Raw genomic sequence first — 15,108 nt, 5'->3', positions numbered from 1 at the left:
ACTCATTGGCTAGATGAGAGGTACTTCCCATGAGTCCCAGACTACATGGGTAGGATGTATGCTGGGGCATCAGTAAGAGACAATGAACCACTCATCCTACTCATATGCCATAGGAGAAGGTGAACCACTCATCCTATGCATATGTCAATTGTAGGGGAAGGTGAACCACTCACCATACACACATGTGTTATCAATCGTAGGGGAAGGTGAAACACTCACCCTACACACATGTCAACCATCATGGGATATCACAGGGGCAGGTGAACCACTCACCTTGTACACAACGCACCAATAGGGGAAGGTGAACCACTCACACGATGGTCACTCATAGCTCTAAGAAGTACCCCAAGCCCCTAGGAGCTCCCAAAGCTCAATGTCCGACTCAAGCGGGACCCTCATGGGAGGGGCTTTCAACGACTCCAATTCTCTCTCGGAAGGCTAAGAATTTGACCTTCTTTAAGGGCTTTGTGAGGATGTCTGCGACTTGCTCATCAGTCCTAATGTGTTGGAGCCTTATTGCTCCCCGTTGTACCATATCCCAGATAAAGTGGTACCTAATATTAATGTGCTTGGAGCGGTCGTGGAACATAGGATTCTCTGAAAGGCGAATCCCACTCTAGTTGTCGCAGAAGATCACGGTGGTATCCAACATGTGCTCAAATAGCTCACTAAAGAGCTTCCTCAACCAAACAGCCTCACAACAAACCATACTAGCTGCAATATATTCAACCTTGGCGGTGCTTAGAGCAACCGATTTTTGCTTCCTGCTCATCCAAGAAATTGAAGCAGACCCCAATGAGAAGCAACATCCAGACGTGCTTTTTTGATCCACCACACTACCAGCCTAGTCAACATCAGTATATCCATGTAGCCTCAAATTCCTGGCAGTGTATCTCAGTCCATAGTTTATTGTGCCACGGAGATATCTTAAGAGATTCTTAGCAACAATCCAATGTATGTGATTAGGCTTGACCATAAATTGACTCAACGTATTCACAATGAAGCATATGTTTGGACGGGAGTTTACCAAGAACATCAGGGTCCCCACAAGTTGTCTATATTCAGATGGGTTTGCCAATTCGCGCCCAACAACACTTCCACATAACTTCTTGAAGTTGAGTTCCATTAGAGTAGACATAGATTTGCAATCCACCATCCCACATCTCTCGAGCAACTTCATAATGTATTTTCCTTGAGAAAGGAAAATATCATCTGGCTTTCGCCAAACTTCCACGCCTAGGAAGTAGTACATTAGTCCTAGGTCCTTCATCTTGAACTCAGAAGCCAACTCCCTCTTGCATTGATAAATGATAGGGTCCTACACCTATCAGAAAGAGATCATCTACATACAGGAACAAAATGAGAGGCATGTCCTTTTCAAGCTTGAAGTATAATTTAGGATCAGCATCGCTTCTCATAAATCCCAACTTCATAAGATAGCTATCAATCCTGTCATACCAAGCCCTAGGGGCTTGCTTCAACCCATAGAGGGCTTTCTTTAACCTGCATACGTGTGTCCTTCGATCTTGTACTTCGAACCCCCTAGGTTGTTCCAAGTAGACCTCCTCCTTAAGCGAGCCATGCAAGAAAGCAGTCTTAATGTCCATTTGATGTAGGTTCCATCCTTGAGTGGCAATGAGAGCAATAATAGATCGGATAGTGGTATATGGGCAACTGGTGCAAATATCTCGTCATAGCCCACTCCATCCTTTTGAGAGAAGTCTCGAGCAACGAAGCTGGCCTTATATTTTTCAGCACTCTCATCAGCGCCATGTTTAATTTTGTATAGCCATTTTGAGGTGACTATAGACTTGTCCTTCGGTCTAGGCACCACGTCTTGGACATCATTTTTCATGATAGACTCATTTTCCTCATTCATCACATCCTTCTAGACTTGGTGCTTTACGGCTTCTTCGAACGTACATGGCTTAGTTTGAACAATAGTACTCATAACAGCTAAGTACCCTTGATACCTGTTTGGCTTCTTACTTTCGCGAAATGTCCCTCTTGGAGAAATATGTCTTTCAGGATCTTCGAGAGTATCTTTGAGCCACAAAGGTATTTTACTTGAGGTAGAGGGGTCACCAAGAGGTGGATCAATGGGATCCATCGGGCATAGGCTCATTTGTCGGAGGTTCATCCTGCTTTTTTGTAGCATCATCATTATCCTTCCTTGGAATGAGGAGATCTTTGGCTTTCCTAAGGGCAGTGTCTTCATCGAAGGTGACATCATGGCTTACTTTCACATCTCTTTGACTAGTTGCATAGATTCCATATGCCTTTGAGTTTTCACTGCAACCCACAAATGTACCTTTGTTCCCAGATGCTTCCAACTTGTTTCTTTTCTCTTTAAGCACATGAAAATACACAAGACAAGCAAATATTCTAAATGAGAAACATCGTGTTTCTTACCAATGAAAACTTCGTCGGGTGTCTTGAAATCCAATGCTTGATGTGGGCTCCTATTTTGAACATACATGGCAGTGTTGGCATCTTCTCCCCATAAGAACTTTGGTAGACCTTAATCATGGAGCATGGCACAGGTGGCTTCCATGATTGTTCGAGTCTTCCTTTCAGCACGCCATTTTGCTCAGGAGCGTATGGGACAATTGTCTCCCTCTTGATGACAACCTCTCTGCAAAAGTCATTGAATTCATTTGATTCATATTCGATTCCATTGTTGGTCCTCAATATTTTGATCTTCTTCCCTGTTTGATTCTCCACCAAGGCTTTGAAAGAACGAACCCATTTGAACACTTCATCCTTCTTCTTCAAGAAATAGATCCATGTTTTGTGAGAGAAGTCATCCACAAAAATTGCATAGTATAAGTATCCTCCCAATGATATTATGGGCAACATACCAGATAGGTCATAATGGATCAATTGAAGAATATTGGTAGTTTGGCTTTCACTTGGAGGAGGAAATGGTCCCCTTGTAAGTTTCTTAGTTGCAGAACCCTAACAAACTCCTTCATGATTCATGTTGAAATCGGGCATACTTGTGACCATCTTCCTTACGCCAGGGTTGGCTTTCTGATGAAGGTGGGCAAATCTCCGGTGCCATAATTCAAATTGAAGAGAAGTATCGTAAGTCAAGGCTCCCAAAGGACTTCCTCCAACTTGATAGAGACCATCAACCCTAAATCCAAGTGTGAATGCATCTTTAGGGTTTCTTTGCCAAATATGTACCTTTCCATCAATGAATGTTACCTTGAAGCCTTTATCTTCCATTGCAGAAATAGACACTAGGTTCTTCTTCAAATCGGGCACATACAATACTTCTTGTAGATGAATGGTTTGACCTTGATTTAAGTGAAGAGTGACAGTACCTATCCCTTTCATGGGGTAGGTGGCATTATCTCCAAGTATGATCTCCAAATTAGTCTTCTTTTCAATCAAATTTGAGAGGGCCTCTTTGTACCCAGTGAAGTGCCTTGAGGCTCCACTATCAATCAACCAATGATCCAAAGTATCCGGAGGAGAGGCAGTAGATAGAGCGGAAATAAGATAAAACTCCTTTTGTTTTTCTACAACATTACTTTCCTCATACCTAGAATTTCTCATCCTTTTGGGAGGTCGACCATTTCCATATCGAGCAGCGGGAGCATTCCTCTTTCCTTTATTGTTGAACATGTTGTTTCTTTGATTGCCATTGCCTTTGTAATTGTTGTTGTTTTCGTTATCCCTTGGAGAATCCTTCTTGTGAGGACACTCTCTAGCATAGTGGTTGAACCTATTATGATTGTAGCACCTTCTTTTCCTTCCTTCTTTGAATCCCTGCTTGAACCCTTGACCCTGTCTCCTTGGACCAACATTATTTTTCTTCTTTCCATGAGCGGAGAAAGCAGAAGGTTCATTTCCATTTGAGGGCTTGTCTCTCTCCATCATCCTCATCTCCTCTTGAGTGCATCTAGCCAATAATTCATCTAAACTAGGTATCTTGTCATTGTTGAGAATGGTGGTGTTAAACACATCCCATGATCTTGGAAGACCTGCAAGTGCAATGAGAGTGAGCTCCCTGTCAACAATAACTTCTCCAATGGATAGAAGGTCATTCCTGATTTGTGTGATGTTGATTTCTAGTAGCATCGGATGTGCTCTAAGCCTCAAAATTTGCAGGGAGGCTTGGACACATGCATTCCATAATACCCACAAATCGTTTTGGGAAATTCCACCTGGAGATAGTTTTATAAAAATAATTAATTATTTTTAATGGGTGCCTAAGTCTAAACTTAGGAAATCAAAATAATTAAAGGGTATTAATCTAACTGTGGGTGAAACTGCTAGAAGAAGACGAGGATCAAGCCAAAATGATTTGAGCCATTGATTAGGATCTAATCTGGGCCATTGGTTCTCAACAGAAAGATTATAAGAGGAGGCTTGAGGGGCATTTGGAAGAGACATTGAGTGGAGATCAAAAGATCAAATTTCTGAAGCACAACAGTTGCCGGGAAGAGAATTCAAAGTGATCTTTTGCAGTGAGCATTGTTTTACAAAACGGCCGAATCGACTCCGACTCGGCCGAGTCGAACCGAGTCAAAGGCCTGGGGAGTGACTCGGCCAGCTACCCGGTTCGGTTGACCGAGTCACATATGACTCGGCCGAGTCATCCAATGACTCGGCCGAGTCATATGTGACTCGGTCAACCCGGCCGGGTAGCTGGCCGAGTCACTCCCCAGGCCTTTGGAGTCTAAACGCAATCTTTGTCTCATCTCAGCATAGCAAGAATGATAAGGAAGCACATCACTCTCTGTCTCGGCATCCAGTCATGATCTCGGTATATTTAAAGATGTAATACACTCTCAACATACTCTGTCAGACTGTAGACAACAGAGTATTGCAATACACTCTCGTCATATCACAGTTGTTACCACATCATAATAATCTGACTTGATTCTCAACAGTACTGCTTATTAAATGAATCCTTCCAATCTCAGCTTGAATTCAATATTTCTGCAGATAATTATAATATTAAAGAGGTAATACACTCTCGAGTCTCAACATACTCTGGCAGAAAATATTATAATTATTAAATGAATCCTTCCAATCTCAGCTTGAATTCAATATTTCTCGACATAACAGTGATTCCACAATACACTCTTGGTATACTCTGTCTCAGTATGAAATTTGAACATTGAATCAGCCTGGATATGAATGTTGGACTCCAATTTGGCAATGTGACCCCTTCAGAATGCAACGCTGAGCCTGCAATTACAAATTTATTGGTCCTGTACTGTATACATTAAGGAAGAGACCCTGTAGATGCTGGTCGCTGAGGGAGAGTCGAGACAAGGCTGCAGAAAAGAGAAATAAGCCTTTTAGACCTGTGATAATGCCCAATAAGCCAGTGGCCAGGGTAAGGAAAGATAATCAGGCCTGTAAATCAACAGGGATAGTCACAAATGACAAATTCTCAATGTAAACTCACACCAATCCCTCAAAAATTCATCTCTAGGCCTGTAAATAAAATATCAGTATATATGATTAACAACAATAAATCTATTAAACCCCAGCGTCAAGGGTAAATGTCCCCTTTAAAGCTTGTAATAGGGTTTGATACCCTCGGTGCCTGCAGCTAGGTTTCTTTTGGCAAATGTGGGCCAGATGGATACAAAGTTGTCTTCCATCTATATTATAATGCTGTGTGTTTGGAAACTTGAATGAAAATCTTTAAAATTATGTTTAAAATATTTAAAATTATGTTTTTTTATAAAAAAAATAAATATTTAATGTATTTTTTACAACGACCGAGTCATTGAAATCGAGCCGGCCGAGTCATTACCGAGTCCGAGTCCGAGTTGTAAAACATTGGCAGTGAGGGGAAGGGATAGTTCCGGTTGGAGATTTCTCCTGATCTGGGAATACTCAACAGAGGAGGCAAAGAGAGATCCGGGAGCGGTAGCGCAGAGGCTAAGTTGGCCAGCATAGGATGACGCAGAGGCAGCAGAGCCTTGTGGAGGTCCATATTTTTGCTGGAGGAATCGATTTCTGAAGCCGGACGCCGAGGTGTGAGACTAGGAGGTGGAAATCGAAGTTTCTGGGAGGCAAATCGATCAGTAGAGGGAGTGACGCTATCCCTAGACGCTGTGACGTTGGGCTGACGTGGAGGCAACACAGAGGCAGCGCAAAGACAGTAAGGGGCAAGCCATTTCTGTGGCTGGATCAGTCAGGATCGCCTATGATATGTGAGGTACTTCTCACTCTTCTTCTGTCAGTGATATTCTCTGTACTGGATAGCTAGCAAGGCATCCAAAGATTGTACTCAAAAAACTATTGCTTAATAATAAAACCCTCAACTGCTGCAACGGTTTTCCCGTATTGGGTTTTTACAGGGACTTTTGTCCAAAAACAACAATGTAATGTGTTGTGTATTTCTTTCTTTCTCAGTTTCTTGTTTCCGCCTATAATTTAATTGGTGAGACTGCAGTGTATTAGTTTCGGTGTTTACTGTAGGAAATAGTGAATAATTTGTTCAGTAATTAACAAATAGAAGGAACTTAATCAATTGCTGCAGTGGTGATTTAGGTAATCAAATTTTCACATCCCAACTAGCTTATCATACATCTCCTTAGATGTTCCCAAATCAGAAATATAGGCAACCAAATGCTTTTGAATGGAGTCTATGATAATTCTCTTAGCTTTGACCTCACCTTTCTTATACTTCGTCTTTGCAGCAGCAGGTGCATTTGAAGGAGGCTCCACCATTCTTACCCGCACAGTCCATGGCATCATGCTCTTCCAAAGTCAAGTCCAAAGTCATCTTCCATGCATGATAGTCAAATTTGTCCTTGAGCTTATCCTCAAATTTGAAGTAAGATGTAATAGCCATTGAGGCTAGTCCAATAATCTTGTCTAACAAATCTCCCTTAGTGATTGTTTTTCTCTCTCTTGCTTGGGCTTTGTCTTCACCTGAGCTCCGATACCATGTTAATTTTAGTTAACAATGGTATGTTCTATGCTTAGCAAAATTACTTCAATGTTCCTTTAGCAACCCAATGACAATTTCCAATTTAGTTTTCCAATAACAATCACATTAACCATAAATCACATTGATAGTAATTGTAGATAGAACATAAAATAAAATGTAGAAGACAAGCCAAGACAAGAGAACACTAGATTTGGTGGATGCCAGGGAAAAACCCCAATGTGGGGAAAATCCTTTGATCAATTCTTATTATTATATCAATTGTTCGGCAGAGAGAGAGAGTACAAAAAGTCAAAGTTGATTTGAAAAATCAAAGTCAAAACAACCTTGTCAAATTTGCAATCAACTGCAGTCAAATTCAGCCCTAACCAAAAAGTCAAAGATGGTCAACACAACAACAAAACTTCCCCTTTGAAGCTCGGTCAAACGCAATCAAACTCGACCTCCAGCAGTGGTCAAAGTCAACCCAAAATAGTCATAAAATCTGTGGTCAAACTTGGTCATCTTGAAGTCAACCCTGTAGTCAAACATGCCTACGGTCAACGTAGGTTAAAAGCCTAGAAAATCTCGGTTTTTGTGCCAATCAATACGGCCTAGTCAAACAGAGTCAATATTTCCAAAATCGCAGTCAAACTTGGTCAAACAATCCTTGGTCAATGCTGGTCAAACTTCAGTCAACTCCTGAAAATTTTGGCCCTGTACTTTTGTCTGAAATTCATCCTCCTTGCCACACGTGTGAGAGAAAGAGAATGCCCAATAGTTGTACGAACCAATGAGAGAAGGAGAGAGAAGAATGTGTGAGTGATGATGATGCCAAATGAGGTGAGAGGTCACTTGTATTTATACAAGTCGTTGAGGGTGAAGTGACATGTCTCTTGGGCTTCATGAGCCTACATGATGATGTGGCCGACCTGAACAATTTACACGTGTGGGCATAAATTCAAAAACACACTTCTGCTTATCCAAATTAGATGATCTTTAGATCAATTTTGGTCCTCTATAGAAGAGGAATTCAATGCAATCATCATCTCCATTAAATGAGTTGTCCAAAGTGGAATTTGGTCCTAATTGCCAATTTTAACACAACCACTATAACATTCACAGTCATATAGAGGAGAAGTGTTGGAAGTTGCATCTAGAGCTCAATTTGAAGAAATGAAAGAAAGATGCGAGGAAGAAAAATCTCGTGGCCACTGATTTGAGTAATCAGGTGGAAAGCAACTTGGACGTGGATGAGAAGATTGTCTATACATCAGTGCAGAAGGGGGTGAATCTGAGTAGCCTTTAGCAATAGGGAGAGAAGGAAATGCCTAGACTCTTCCTTATAAAGATACAAGTCAAGAAGATGAAAATTGATGCACTATTCAACTCAAGATCACAGGTGAATCTCATAAAAGCAAATCTGGTCAAGAAAATGGGATTGGAGACTCATGACCATCCTAGCCCATATCCATTGGGATGGGTCAATAAGGAGGCAAAGATAAAGGTAACCAAGTAGTGTAGAATCAAATTTGCTATTAGTGCTGACTTTATTGATGAGGTAGAATTGGATGTAATTCCACTTAATGTATGTGGAGTTGTGTTTGGGAGTCTCTATATGTACATGCAGGATGCAATCTTGATGCAGAGAAACTAGTACTTCCTCATGAAGGACAAAAAATCCTTCATCATCAATGCACACAAGGGAAAGTCAAAGATCTCGCTAGTAAGTGCCAACCAAGCCAAAAAGTTGATTAGTTTTAGCAAGAAATATGTTTTGTTATTTTTAAGAGAAAATCAGTCTGTAGAAGAGTCCATGAGAGCTAAGTCATCCCTAGGGGGGTGTACTTAGGAACATAAACAACAATTGGAAGAGTTGTTGTAGCCACACAGGGGTGTGTTCCATGAGCCTAAAGTGCTATCGTCTAAGAGGGAAGTGGAGCATGGGATCCAATTTTTGCTCGACTCTCCATTGCCAAGCATTGGGATGTACAGACAGTTTGTTATAGAAGCAAGTGAGGTAAAGAAGTAGTTGCCACAACTACTAGGGTAGGCTATCATTCGATCAAGTACCTCACCATGTGGGTCAACCATCATTTATAGTGACAAAGAAGGATGGTGAATGTGTACCAATTATAGGTTGTTCGACAAAATTACACTCAAGAATAGGTACCCCATGCCTAGGATAAATGTTCTATTGGATCAATTGCAACAAGTCAAATACTTCACCAAGCTAGACTTAAAGTTAAGATATCACTAGGTTCAGGTTAGAAAGGAAGATATCTAGAGGATTGCTTTCAAAACTAGTTAAGGTTTGTATGAGTGGTTGGTCATGTTGTTTGGTCTATGCAATGCACCAACTACATTTATGAGGTTAATGAATGATATACTGCATCCTTGTATAGATTCATTTGTTATTGTTTATTTGGATGATATACTGGTATATAGTGCTACCTAGGAGGAACACTTCTCACATTTGATGTAGTTTCTAGAGACATTAAAGAAGCACTCATTGCTGACAAATCTCAAGAAGTGTGAGTTTGCATAGCAGTGTTTGGTGTATCTGGATATGTGATAGGTGGGGGAGAGTTGAAGATATATCCTGCCAAGATGGAGGCCATCAAGAAATGGTTGGTGCCTATTAATATTTCTAAGGTTGGGAATTTCATTGGGGCAGCATAGTACCTGAGGAAATTCATAGCCTTGTTTTCAACAATATCAACATCACTCCACACCATAACAGCGAGTGGCAAGAGTTTCTAGTAGGGAAAGGGTCAACAGAGGGCCTTTGAGGAGTTGAAGAAGAAGATCAATCAAGCACCGGTTCTGATGTTACCAAACTTGTAGTAGCCCTTTGAGGTGGAGACAAATGCAAGTGAGTATGTTATGGGAGCAGTCTTGATGTAAGGAGGAAGGCCTATATACTACCTGTTACCCACCAAAATGGGTAACCCCATAGGAGGAAACTTTTCTCCTGTGTTTGATAGCTAGCCAGAGAACCAACAACCCCTGCCAGGCACTAGTCGCTGATGATATGTCATATATCTCCATTACTTGTGCCAACCATTTGCTTCTCACCCATCTGTCACTTGCACTTGGACGAAAGTGGGCTACCACTCAAAAGGTACTTCGATCATTTTGTAATTGAGTACTTATACTTGTTTTTTTTGGGCATTTAGTGTGGATTAACCTGGAAAATTGATAGACTTTGACCGTGATCTTGTTCTCTCACCTTACTTGGGCCGTTAATCTTTGATCCTAGTCCACTGGGACCTCCCTTAAGGCCCTTCAGGTATAGGAGGGAAACTACTTGAGAAGCCTTGATTGCGATAGTGTAATTCTATCTTCCCATACATTAACACCTTCCATCTTACATTACAAGCCCATATCTCACCTCCATTTTGCAGGTTCAACTTGCCATTGGTTCTTGGCGATTTGGCACTCATATGTTCACATATTGGGTAGGGCTTGGAAACTTAGCCTTGGGAGGTTGATGCAGCGAAAAGAAATAGAAAGAGTCTATCATGGCCGCAACAAAACAAAGAAAGAAAAGTTAAAATTTAAAAGATGGCTAAGGACATAAAGATTAGCATGTGGGCAAAAGCCTAGCATGAGCTCTACCTCACTCATATGGCCATCACCCAGTTCTTGAGCACTTATTGCTCCATTACATCAAAAGAAGGAACCCTTGCATGTCCCAACCCTAATGAGTGATAAACTGACTCATCTTAAAGGGCTAATAAAATTGCTACATCATACAAAGCAAACTCTAACCCTTGAGCTATAAGCAATAATACAAGGAAAAACTCAAGATGAAGTAAAAGACACACAAGAGGGGTGGAAAAAAAAGGTTGAGTTTGTAACTCATGCATCCACAAATGCTTCCTCCTTACATCTATACACTCAGGATGAGGATACCCCATCAGTTGGTCCTTTGTCCCTGACACTTAGTCATGAAGTCTTATCCCCTCCATTACCATCATTACTATTCACTAACACCTATCAATTGAAGGGTGGACCAAGGAAATGTTACTTCCCCTTAGGGGCTGGAAGCACCTAATAGGGTTGACCTTTAGCCATTCCTATCTAGGGAAAAAACATCTTTGCAAGATTAGGGTCCTGATTTTGGAAAGGGATCCTTGTTTGAAGTATTAAATTTCCCTTAACATTCAAGTTTGGTTCACTTAGATGCATTATTGATCTTGGTCCCTAATGATTGGTTGCTTTCACTAGAATCCATGTTGTTCTTGTCAGGTGGTCCAATAGCCTAGGTCTTGGGCACCTACTCCATAGGTACCCAAGCCCTCCAAAGAAGTATATTGGCACAAACAGGTGAAGCGTTGAGACTCTTGCTGTTGAATATGTAACTAGGTTCGATCTTCATAAATATGAAATGTACTCTTGATTCTTGTATATTGTAAAAAGGAAGAAAAAATATTATTGTTATTTTTGGTAGTATGGGTTTTATGCTCAAGGTTATTTTATTTAGAGGTCAAGCACCCATTGAGTGCTTCTAGGATTTGTCATAGAGTCAAGAAGTCAATAGAGTCATTGTCATATGAAGAAGACCCCATTGGGCATATTATAACATGTCAAAATAATTGTTTTTGTATTTAAGTGTCAAAATACCCCTCCAAGACCAAGTCGGCCTGGCAGCTAAGAAATCAGCCTCATTAGGGCATGTCATCCTCCTTGGAAGCCTATATATAGGAGGGAATTCGACCTCCTATGGACACTCACTTAGTTCTCATCATCTAAGTGAAGAAAAGGCAGAAGAAAGGCAAGCAAAGAAGGATCGATGGACAAAGAACGAAGGTTTTGGGTTATTTCTCTCTCTTCTCTCACACGTGCGAAGATAAGGCTAGGGTTTTGCAACAACAAGATCGAAGTTGTGAAAGTTGCAGAAAGAAGGTTGAAGAAATGACTACTAGGTCACCTACTAGCCCTAGAAGGAGAAGCAACCTAAGCGAAGGAAAAAGGAAGCCTTGGAAGCCCTAAATTTGCTCACACGTATGGAAGCAACAACTGTTGTAGGGGCCAAAAATTCCAAACTTGTAGTGGAGGCCGAAATTCTGTAGTTGGGGTTCGAAATTGTGAAACTAGAAGAGATTTGATTGGGTTTGACTTGGATAGAAGAAGCACATCATCAAGAAGGTCTGGCTTGGTCTTGGTCTAGAGTTCTCGGAATTCGTCATTCGAAGAATCTATAAGAAGAGAAGAGATTTGTGGGTTTTCCTCTCAAGAGGAGAGGTTTTGGCCCTGACTTGTAGCCTACATCTTGTGTTCTTGTGTGCTATTGATCTTCATCTTTTTGGTAGTTGTTTGATGATAAGAAGAACATAATAATAAGAGAAGAAGCTAATAATAAAGAAAAAATAAAAATACATTACAAGCAGTTATAAAATTCAAGAGAAATCATCCTAAGTATAGCCCTATCAATTTCTCAACATGGTATTAGAGCTAAGGTTGACAATGGGCATGATGAAGATCACTACATCTTTGAAGAAGTCATTGAAGAATTTCTCTATGATGGCAAGTCATCTCAAGCAAGGCATCAAAGCATTTTGAAATATGCTATTATCTATGAGGAATCATATGACCAGGACTTTTACTACAGACAAAGGGTTATTCTCAACACTTACAGGTACGTTTGAAGATGAAAATATATGGGTAATTGACAGTGGAGCATCCAGACATATGACAGGTGAGCATAAACAACTAAAGGACCTATCAAGAGGAAAATCTTTCTACTTTGTTGAACTTGGAGACAAGAAGAGCTATCCTATAAGAGGGATTGGATCAACTTCTCTGGAGCTGGAAAATGGAGGAAACATACATCTCAACAACATTCTATTTGTACCAGGTTTGCAAAAGAATTTACTTTCTATTTCATGTCTAGAAGATAAGGGAGATAGAGTCGCCCTTATAGATGGAAAGGTTATGGTATGGGATAAAGGCTCTAGCATAAACAACGGAAGAGTCATTGGGATTCGTCAAGGAAGACTCTACAAGTTACTTACCCCTCCCTCTCAAGCCTTGGTTCACATTGAAGTCAACCCATGTGAGCTTTGGCATAGAAGGTTTGGACACCTTCACTACAAAATCTTACCAAATCTAAACTCGACGGTGAATGGCATCCCTGAACTTAAGGAGGATCATGGAGGAGTGTGCAAGGGATGTGCATTAGGTAAAAATGTTAAGAAACCATTTGGAAGCAGTGCTTCAAGATCAAAAGAAATCCCGGATTTCATCCACTCAGATGTCTGTGGCCCTATGTCTACAAACTCTCTTGGAGGTCATCTATACTATGTAACTTTCATTGATGACCACTCAAGGAAAACTTGGATCTATTTGTTGAAGTCCATCTTATAGAAAGAAGGATTAAAATAGTAAGATCTGACAATGGAGGTGAATACACATCAAAAGAGCTCATAGCTTTCTGTAAGGATGCTGGAATTAAGAGGGGGCTGATAGTTCCATATAATCCAGAGCAAAATGGAGTAGCTAAACGAAAGAATCACTTAATTTAAGAAAGTGTTAGAGCTATGTTACACGATTGTTGGACACCTAATCCTAAATGGGTTAGTGTGGAAGTCGAATGGACAAAAGCAGTCCAAGAGACCTTGGGATCTGAAACCCAAGAGTCATATAATGTACTATAAATGTATATCTCCTGTTAATAAAAAAATGTACTCACATGATTTATCTTTCCTATTCTATGTTTCCCATGTGTGTTTAACATGGTATCAGAGCCGCTTGTTTTTCTGTGGCCTTTTATGTGCATGTCAGTCCTGCACCTCTGCCCATAATCCTGAAATAATAAAATTAGCGTGCTAGATCTGCAAATTCAAATGTTTTATATCAGCGTGGTCTTCATTACCTGTGTCTGAGCTGCCTTGAATAGCGCTGATGTGGTCTTCATTATCTCTGTCACTGTGTACGTTTTTGTTGCTAACGCGCTACTCCTGACTGACATCTCTGTCCTGCATCTCTGCCAAGCCTGTGCTGCCTCTGTCAAGTTAGCGTTACTGAAACAATAACACAACGCATACCACAATAGCCATTACACCGTTCTGCTAATGTGCTTGAATAGCCATTACACCGCATACTCGTAATAGCCATTACACCGTTCTGCCAAGTTACGGTTACTGAAACAACGCATATGCATGCTTGAGTAGCCATTACACCATTCTGTCAAGTTACGGTTACTGAATTCGAGCTAGAAAGAATTGTGGAGGATGCAGCTGGATTGTTGAACGCTGCCTGACAAAGAATTGTGGAGGACGCAGCTGGTATCATCGTTCTGAATGTGCAGTGCATTAAAAATGTGCATTAAAACTGGTAACGGGTTTGTATATGCATTGTTTATGTTTTAAACATGCTGTCTGTATATGCCTTAGACGCTGTCGGTTCAGCTATTGGATATATATACAACGCTGCTCGTATTGAATTTATAATGACGCTGTTTGTCTTTGCCTTGGACGGTGTTTGTGTCTGCCACCCGTCGCCATGAAAAATTTAATCCATTCTGCTGAGAATTGTTGCGGATTTCTAGTCTCCGGTTGAACCGTCCGTGGCAAGAAGATCTCTCACTTGCTCATTATATATCTCTATCATGATACGTGAATACATCCGTTCATGGTCTCATTCATGCGTTCATGATTAAAGATCTAGCCCACAAGGTATCCGGGCTTTTCATTTCGCCGTAGAGAACCAGCGGAAATTGCGAATGATGGGGGTCTGTGCCTATCACCCTTTCAATTCGTGTCACCATCTCTGGGCTCTCCATTTGTCTCATAAATTCCTCAAAGAATGTAGAATTCTCTAACTTTTCCCGAGCGACGTGTATATCTTTGGTTATATCTTGACAAAAACTAACGCTGTTCGCAACACTGGTAATGTAATGTATGAAATTTCACTGCCTGAAACAACCACTACAGAACATGGTCTTGCTGCTCCTAGCAACAGCTCGCTTGAAAATGACACAATAATCTCCCGTGATATTGATTCTGATCCAGTCATTAAAAAAAAAAAAGGCATTCAAGAGATTGAGTTGGCATTTCTTTGCATGGGATGTTTCTTTTTGTAATGTCCCTAGGGCATTTCTTTAGCGTTCTTTTAAAGGTTTGAAGTGTACGTGAGCAATTCTGAAGGGTTTCAATATTGATAGAAACCATGTGGCAAATCACGCATCTGGCATTGTT

General features: G+C 40.8%; 1 protein-coding gene across 1 annotated transcript in view; it reads left to right on the top strand.

Annotated features, from left to right (window-relative positions):
* The window catches only part of LOC149207180 (uncharacterized), a 127,500-nt gene that overhangs the window by 4,116 nt on the left and 108,276 nt on the right, over positions 1-15,108 (top strand). The window lies entirely within an intron of this gene.

The sequence above is a fragment of the Pinus tabuliformis genome, chromosome 1_2 (assembly GCF_031772625.1).
Source record: "Pinus tabuliformis cultivar Carrire ecotype Pingquan chromosome 1_2, CPIR1, whole genome shotgun sequence".
Lineage (NCBI taxonomy): Eukaryota > Viridiplantae > Streptophyta > Pinopsida > Pinales > Pinaceae > Pinus > Pinus tabuliformis.
This window is presented reverse-complemented; position numbering and strand designations above follow the sequence as displayed.